The sequence below is a fragment of the Bubalus kerabau genome, chromosome 8 (genome assembly GCF_029407905.1).
Source record: "Bubalus kerabau isolate K-KA32 ecotype Philippines breed swamp buffalo chromosome 8, PCC_UOA_SB_1v2, whole genome shotgun sequence".
NCBI lineage: Eukaryota > Metazoa > Chordata > Mammalia > Artiodactyla > Bovidae > Bubalus > Bubalus kerabau.
Window position 1 is genome coordinate 112,714,269 of NC_073631.1, and position 8,909 is coordinate 112,723,177.

Consider the following 8,909-nt stretch of genomic DNA (forward strand, 5'->3'; position numbering starts at 1 on the left):
GGAGTTCCCTGTAAGTCCAGTGGTTAGGACTCTGCTCCCATTGTAAGGGGTACAGATTCAATCCCTGGTCAGGGAGCTAAGATCTCACATGTTGGGTGGTGTGGACAAAAAAAAAAAAAGACTATTTTATCTTACTTAAAATTGTTTTTATGTATTTCCTACAAAATAAAAATCCAAATTTCTTAGCTGACTTACAAATAACTCACAATCAGACCACTTATTATTCCTGTTGACACTCACTGGACACTTCCACCAATCCATTCAATGTTTGAATGACATTGGGGCTTGTCATATTCTCAATCACATCATGGTCCTTCATGGCTCACTGTCTTTCTGTCCTATTCTTCCTATTTAAAAAATCTAACTATTTTTAATATTAAGGTCAGAGAAATCCCTTCTTGTAAAAACTTAACTGATTCTCTTCCAGAATTGACCCAGCCCCTTCCCAGTTTCCTCAGTACTTTGATGTATTTGGTTGACCACATGGAATCATCAGGCCTCTGACTGACTTATATATTGCCCCATCTGCAATCTTAGATCCTTAAAAATGAACTGAATAGATAAATGAATAAAAATAAATGAATCAGCAAATCTAACCTGACACCACATTATCCAGAAATAACAAACCTACATACATCAGGAATCTAGAAATCTGAATCTAATCCTGACTTTTTTTCTCTTTTGTAATCTTAAGAAAGGCTATTAACCAGAATGTGAACCAGGGATATTAATACCTCACCTGTGGGAGCAGGGAATTGCAACAGATTACAGTTCAACATGCCTTTAGCTTTAGGACCTATGAGTCTATGAAACAGTAATTTGAAATATCCTTTCTAATAGGCCATTATCAGAGGAAGAAGACTTATACTGAATAATTTTTACCTAAAAAGTATCTATCTGCACCATGCCTCATCATTTACTTTTTGTTTCATCTTTATTATATTCCAAGTCTTCCATTTAGCTCTGGGCATTCCTTGTAAAATGTTAGGACAGTCACAGAAATGCTGAAGAGAAACACATTTTGCCCCTGGATAGTAATGAGAATCTATTAGTGCTTTATCATTCTGGTAGACAAGTATACGTAGGCAATGAGCGAAATGTTGAGCCAGTTCAGGTATTAATCATCAGAAACAGCTGAGGAATTATTGCATATTTAACCGTACACAGACTCCAATTACCTGATTCAAAGTACGATAAATCAATGATCTATGAATGCCCAACCTTATAACAACTCACTGTTAGATGCAAATGATTATTTATAACACATAAAAACTCTGCTGATAAATAGAAAATGTCATAAAAGTTTATAGTTTGGAAGATGTCACAGCTTACTCAGAAGTATTTGATTTCTGACTTAGGGAATTTAGTTTCAATATTCCTTGCAATCTTGGAGTATTTTGAGAAGGTGTGAGGCTAAAAGAGTATATAATTTAGATTGGTTCAACTATATAACCAAAAGACTCAAAATAACTAGTGTATTTAATGAGGTAGAAATGTTTCCTTTACCTAAAAAGTCTGTGTAGCTAATCCAAGCTGATTGGTGCTACCACAGTCATTAGAGATCTAGATCCTTCTGAATAATTATTTTGTCAAACTCACCTTGAGCTTCAAATTAATAGTCTAAGATGCATGCTCTAGCTCTAGCTAGAGTCTGTACCATAGCCAATGGAAAAAAAGAAAAAAAAATGTATTAAAAAACCTTGACTTTAGGAATGCAACCTGATAGAAGCATAAATCACTTCTGCCCACATCTTATTAGCCAAAATTTGCAGGGCATGTGATCATATCTTTCTTCAAGGGAAACATAAAAACATGGTAATTGTGCAAGGAGACTGTGGGCCTGCCGGGGTCCAGCCCCAGCTGATCCAGGGTATTCGAAGGAGAGACGGCATAGGCGAGGGTCAGGAAACAACTGCTTAATTACACGTTAATTAAGGATACAAAGAGTAATAGAATGAGGATAGCTCAGTAGGAAAATTCAGTGGAGAAAAGAGGCTGAGTAGCTTGGTTTACGTGGGAGACCAATAAAACTTCAAGACAGGAAATTTACACCACTTACGTAGGCCGCAGGCGTCCTTCCGTTCCCCCGAAGGAGAGGAGACACTGAGGCCTCCCTGGTCGGATCTTAGAAGCCCAGGCATAATTAGCAAGCATGGTGGGTTCCGCGCTCCAGATGGAGACTCAGCCAGAATTTGGGAGAGAGAGTGACATGGGGAGACCAAGTTTCAGTGAACAAGGCCCACACTTTATTTTCCAAAGTAGTTTTTATACCTTAAGTTATGCATAGAGGATAATGGGGGAAGGGGTGGAGTCATGCAAGGATAGCAGTTCCTGGTTCTAATCTAAGCCAGGTTTTCAAACTTATCATATGCAAAAGTTCAGGTGATTGACATCATCTTCTGGCCCGGAGGCCTGTTAACATTTTAAGAAACTTATTTTTCTCTAAAGGTGATTATTCCAAAGTCAGGCACCAGCCTCCAAAAAAGCACTGGACAAAGCTGCATTTTACATTTCTATACACCCATTATATCAATCAATACACTGCCAAGGACACAGTAGGTAAGGAGTATGGAGACTTAGCAGCAAACATTGGCCCAACAAGTGAAAAACCCTTCACCAATACAATTTCTAATCAATCTTTTAACTACTCAAAGGAATCTGTGTTTAGGCAGTTTAGAACATCTCCTGCCTCTCACAGTTGGGAGGCTCTGAACAATCACATGTGGCTGGAAAAACCTATTCAGGCAGGCTAGAGGATTTCCAAAGAAGTTTGTAGGTTAAACACTGTCACACCCAGGAATTAACTGGAGCTGTAAGCTAATTCTTTTTTCAGAGAGAGGTAGTGGGGGACAGCCCCCCATAAAGTCAGAGGTGTAGGTGAAAGCACAAAGCAGAAAGTAGGCAGACTCTGGTTTTGGGGGTAGATGCTCGAGAATTTCCAGGGGGACTCCTGAGGCTCGATCCCGCCTTTGCGTATGCCGAGCCTCCTTCCTCATGACCTTTGTCATGGGCCGGAGTTCCTCACGCTGGCTCCCGGCAGTGATAGAATTCCAGTTGAGCTATTACAGATCCTCACTCAATATGCAATATGCCGGCTCCCGGCATGGGCCCAAGTAATATCCAGATATGCTATTTCCAAGGGAAAAAGGGAAGAAGAGAGAGGACTGAGAGACTCAGCCACAAGCATGCTCCAAAAATACAGAAGCATTCCACATACCAAACAGAGGTTGGTTAATGTATATTTTATTTACCATTCAGGAAAAATTCAAATCACAGTTTTCTTAATTAAATGTTTTTAAAAGATATTTTTCAAGGAACAGTTATCAATGATGACCAGAAAACAACTAGCAAATATCACAAGAATAGGAATGTGAAAACCTGCAAAAGGTTAGTTGTGACTATATTGTCATTGACCAGTTTCTCTACCACAGTAGAAGCCTGGGGAGATTTAATAAAGCATTGTAGATGCTGTAGAGGGAGCTGATGGCAGTACGAATGCAGTTTCTTGTGCAATTCTGTTGTTGGTGAAGGTAAGAGTTGAAAAAGCCAAGTTTAATGACCCACAGAAGCAAGTACAAGAGAGTATGACACCAATAATGGCCCAAATGTGATACTGAGAAGAAAGGTATATGACTAGGCTTCAGAATGATGCAGGAGATAGAAAGAAAAGAAAAAACATGAAAAAAGAAGAAACAAAAAGATAAAGGAGAATGAAAAAAAAAAGTGGTTAAGAGAATGAATAAGGTATGCTCATTACCTTGGATGTCCATGGACTTTTCATTTACCCTATGGGTGTATTTCTTGGGTAATTCCTTACTTCAAGTGAATACATTTTTATTCACTTTTACTGTTATACTGCCTAAGATCCACATCACAGTAACAAACAGAAAACTCCTAAAATGTGAGATTCTCACACTCTGTTTATTTTTATACATATGTATCCTCCTGATCCTCCTCTTCTTTCAGCTACTGACACAGTCTTTACTTCCCTGGATTCCCCAAAATTTTCTCTATAGTTTTTCTTTCTTTTTTTTTTTTTTTTTTTTTTTTTTTTAGTTTTTCTTTCTAATTCCTCTTCTCCTGCTGCTGCTGCTAAGTCGCTTCAGTCGTGTCCGACTCTGTGCGACCCCAGAGACAGCAGCCCACCAGGCTCCCCCATCCCTGGGATTCTCCAGGCAAGAACACTGGAGTGGGTTGCCATTTCCTTCTCCAATGCATGAAAGTGAAAAGTGAAAGTGAAGTCGCTCAGTCGTTTCCGATCCTCAGCAACCCCATGGACTGCAGCCTTCCAGGCTCCTCCATCCATGGGATTTTCCAGGCAAAAGAGTACTGGAGTGGGGTGCCATTGCCTTCTCCGACTCTTCTCCTACTCTCATTTAAAACCATTCCAATCCAGCTCTTATATCAAATATCCTAGCGAAACTGTGTTGTTTGCCAATAAGCTCCAACTTACTGAATATAATATCAATTCTTAGTGCTTATATTATTCAATTAATTATTAATATTAAGCACATATGATTGATGACTCTTTCCTTCTTTAATTCTCATTCTTCACTTCTCTTTATTACTTCCCTCTATTCTTTATTGGTTCCTTCTCGTTATGTTGGAGTCTCAATATTGGTTTTCAGCCGTCAAGTTTTAGACCCCCTTTCGTCTCTACTAATACTCTGTTGGTGATATCATCCAGTCTAACCAGTTCAAATACCACCTTCTGAGGACTTCCCTGGCAGTCCAGTGGTTAAGACTCTGTGTTCCACTGCAGAAGGCACAGGTTTAATCCCTGGTTGAGGAACTAAGACCCACATGCCTCGAGGCATGGACAAAAAATAAATAAAACTACCACGTTCTTGCTGTCCATGCCCAGCAGTGTGCCTCTAACTCAGGCTTCTCCCCGCTGAAAGTGTTAGTTGCTCATCCATGTCCAGCTCTTTGTGACCCCATGGACTGTAGCCCACCATGTTCCCCTGTCCATGGAATTCTCCAGCTAAGAATACTGGAGAAGGGTATTCACTTCTTGGGGGGATCTTCCTGACCCAGGGATCAAACCTGGGCCTCCCGCATTGCAGGAAGTTTCTTTACCATCTGAACCACCAGGGAAGCCCTTCTCCCCCTGAATTCCAGACTTATACTTTCAACTAACTATTTAATATCTCAACTTGGATATATAATATGCATCTCAGGCAAAATATGTCCAAAACTGACCTACTCCAATTGCAAACATTCATATCTAATTTGATGACAGCTCTTTAGATCTAGTTTCTCAAGCCAACAGTCTAAGTCATCCTTTCTCTCACACCAGAAGTTATCATATTTTCTCCTGTGAACATGTATTAATATCCAGATGCAACCTTTTAAATTATTTCCATGCTGATGCTCTTGTCTGACTACAATGATCTCTTATCTGGATCATGTAACAACTTTCTAATGTCTCTCAAATAATACACATTTTCCTCAGAACAGTGACCCTATCAAAGCATAATTCAAATTTTGCTACTTCTCTGTTCAAAACCCTGCAAATGCTCCTTATTTAAAGTAAAAATCAGGCTCTTAAAAAATACCTAAGTGAATTGAAAATGAAAGGGAAAGTCGTTCAGTCCTGTCCGCCTCTTTGCAACCCCATAGACTATACAGTCCATGGAATTCTCCAGGCCAGAATCCTGGATTGGGTAGCCTTTCCCTTCTTCAGGGGATCTTACCAGCCCAGGGATTGAACCCAGGTCTCCCATATTGCAGGATTCTTTACCAGCTGAGCCACAAGGGAAGCCAAAACAAAGAAAAAAACTAAGGAAAATAAAACCAAAAATGAAAAAAATAAAATCCTTCCTGATAGGCATCCTGTTCACTTTCTAACTATGTCTTGCATATTCTACTTCAGACTGGCCTTCACATTTAAATAACAAAAGCCATATTAAAGCCTTTGCTTCAGATAATCTGTCTGCCTAGAACAGAGTTCTGTAAGATATCCACTTGATTAGCTTCCTCATTACATTCAAGTCTTTCCTCAAATACTAATTTCTTGAGGAACTGTACAACACAATGTGACTTAATATTTCATTTTCTCCCCTCTCTCTGGGAATTGGTATTCTCTAGTTTCCTTTTTTTTTTTAATAATTGATCACTAATTTGATTTATTGTGTACAGAGAGAATGTTTTCTACATGATAACAAAGCTTTGAAATATAATGAGCTTTTATTCATACCCCAGTATGTGGTCAGTTTTCATAAGTGTTCCTTCAAGCTTGAAATGCTTTCTGCCATTGTTGAGTGTAGTGGATACTTATCCACTGGATCAAACTAGTTAATTGCATTATTCAAATCTTTTGTATCCTTAGTGATTTTTTTTTTTCTGCTCAATTTATCAATTACCAAGAGAAGTGTATTTAGAGTCTCCTATTCAAATGGTACACTTTTCCATTCTTCCCTGCAGTTCTGCGAATTCTTTAAATATTTTTGAGTCTGATACTAGTTGCATATAAGTTTATAGTTTTGCATCTTTTTCTATTTATTGAACTTCTTGTTAGTATAGAGAGGTCTTCTTTATCTTTAGTAATGTTTTCTACCCTTTGTTGTTATTCAGTCACAAGTCATGTCCAATTCTTTACAACCCCATTAACTGCAACACACCAGGCTTCCCTGTCCTTCAGTATTTCTCAAAGCTTGTTCAAACTAATGTTCATTGAGTCAGTGATGCCATCCAACTAGCTCACAATTTTTATGGAAGTAAAACTTGATCTCCTTCAACCTGTAGTTTCACTTTGGATCCAGACAAATGGAAGCACCAGAAATAGATCCAGGGGCAGGGTAGTCTTTCTCTACCTGAGGCCACAACTACTGTGGGACAGCCTTCCTCTGTACCTGCAAGTCTTGCTTTTCCCCCTAACTTCTTTAGGTGTGGCATTGCCAACGCCTCCCTACTATTTTGATCCTTGGAATACTTTATATGCCTTTGTTAGCTTTCCTTAACATCTTTCTGGAGAGCCAGAACCCCTTGACTGAAAAAAAAAACAACAACAAAAAAACAGTATAATTTCTAAGTTCAAAGTTCCAGGAACCAGGAGCACTGATGTCCAAAGGCAGGAAAAGTTGGACATCCCAGCTCAGGAAGAGAGAGAAGCCACCCTTCTCTTTACCTTTTTATTCCACTGGGCTTCCAACTTAATAAATGATAACTCCCCAGATTGATAAGGGTAGGTCTCTTTATTCAGTCTACTGAAATAACAGTTCAGTTAAAAATTTCACTGGATTCTTCATGTGAAAGAGTACTCACTGGGAAACAATGTGATACTGAAATTTGGAACGAGGACATCTGGTTGGATCTAAATAACACTATTGGACTTCCAAGACATATAGCCTTCCTTACCAGTGGAGAAGCTTTCCCTCCAATGATCAAGATCAGACTTCCTCTGATGGAGCAAACAAACAAACAAAAAAAATACTTTGTTAATTCCACTTGAGATAGATGCCCTGAGAACCATCATTCTCCTTATGGTCAACCACATATACTCTTTGTGGTCACTTGACCAAAAGCTAGGGTCAAATATGAGTATGCTCCAGGGGACAAGTATATAATATAACACCACTAATCAGAGCCTACCTATCAAAAGAATCACCCAAAAACTTTATTAAAACTTACCTAGTTTCTCTAGTGCTGAGCTCCTGTAGCTTGTAGGTTCTCCCATGCTTGGCTCCTGCTCAGCTCAGCTCATGAAGCATATTTCCCCAACATATGTCTTCTAAAGTGATGGTTTTCTCCAGGGCTGGTTCCTGCAGTTTCTCCTTGTACTTCCTCCATCTTCCCAGTGGAGTGTCACTGATGAGGGACCACCCCATGAATGGCTCCCCTTTCAGGTGCCTTTCCAATAAGTTCTATTGTATGCAATTGTCAGGCTAGTGTATTCTCAGTTCTGTATCGTCTCAACAAAAATTTGAAGCGATGGATGTTAGAGCCCTAGGCATATCATAGCTCTCAGACAGACTATGTTATAGCTCTCGGGTCTTGGACAGATCGTGTTATAGCTTTCAGGTATCAAACAGACCGTGTTATAGCTCTCGGGTCTTGGACAGATCGTGTTATAGCTCTTAGACAGATCAATGTTACAGCTCCATGTTACAGCTCTATTTTATTTAGAAAATAGCAGGAAAATCCATCCTCGAGGAATGAGGGTATGCTGACCCAAAGATGCAAAGATAAGAAAGTCAGGGAGCATGCCAGTGTGCAGGAGAGAGAGAAACCCCTGGCCCTTTGGCTCTTTTTATATGTTTTATTCTCCCCCTGGGCCTGCCCTATGTAAATTGGGCTAGCCAGGAGTGCTGTTTGTTCTACCTGAGGGCCTCACTCCTGTCGGACCTTCCTTTGTTCTATTTTCGTGGGCTTTTCCCTTCCTTGTCTTTTAGCCACCGCCATTTTGGACTCCTGTTTCCTATTCTAACTACCTAACAGAATCATCCCTTGGGGCAGGGCAGGGGTGGGGGACACATTCTAAGCAAGTTCCATTGACAGGGCATTCAGTTCAGTTCAGTTCAGTTCAGTCGCTCAGTTTTGTCCAACTCTTTGCAACCCCATGGACTGCAGCACAACAGGCCTCCCTGTCCATCACCAACTCCCAGAGTACTCAAACTCATGTCCATTGAGTCGGTGATGCCATCCAACCTTCTCATCCTCTGTTGTCCCCTTCTCCTCTCGCCTTCAATCTTTCCCATCATTGGGGTCTTTTCAAATAAGTCAGCTCTTCGCATCAGGTGGGCAAAGTATTGAAGTTTCAGGCTTTAGGGAAATTAAATAAATTGTCTTGTCTAGGCTTCAGAGACAGCAGAGCAGACCTCTGACCTTGCTTCTAACCTGCCTGGACACTTCCCTGACTGGGAGTGACTGGAAGTGACTGCCTGCTGTGAATGTAAGATGGGGGAGAA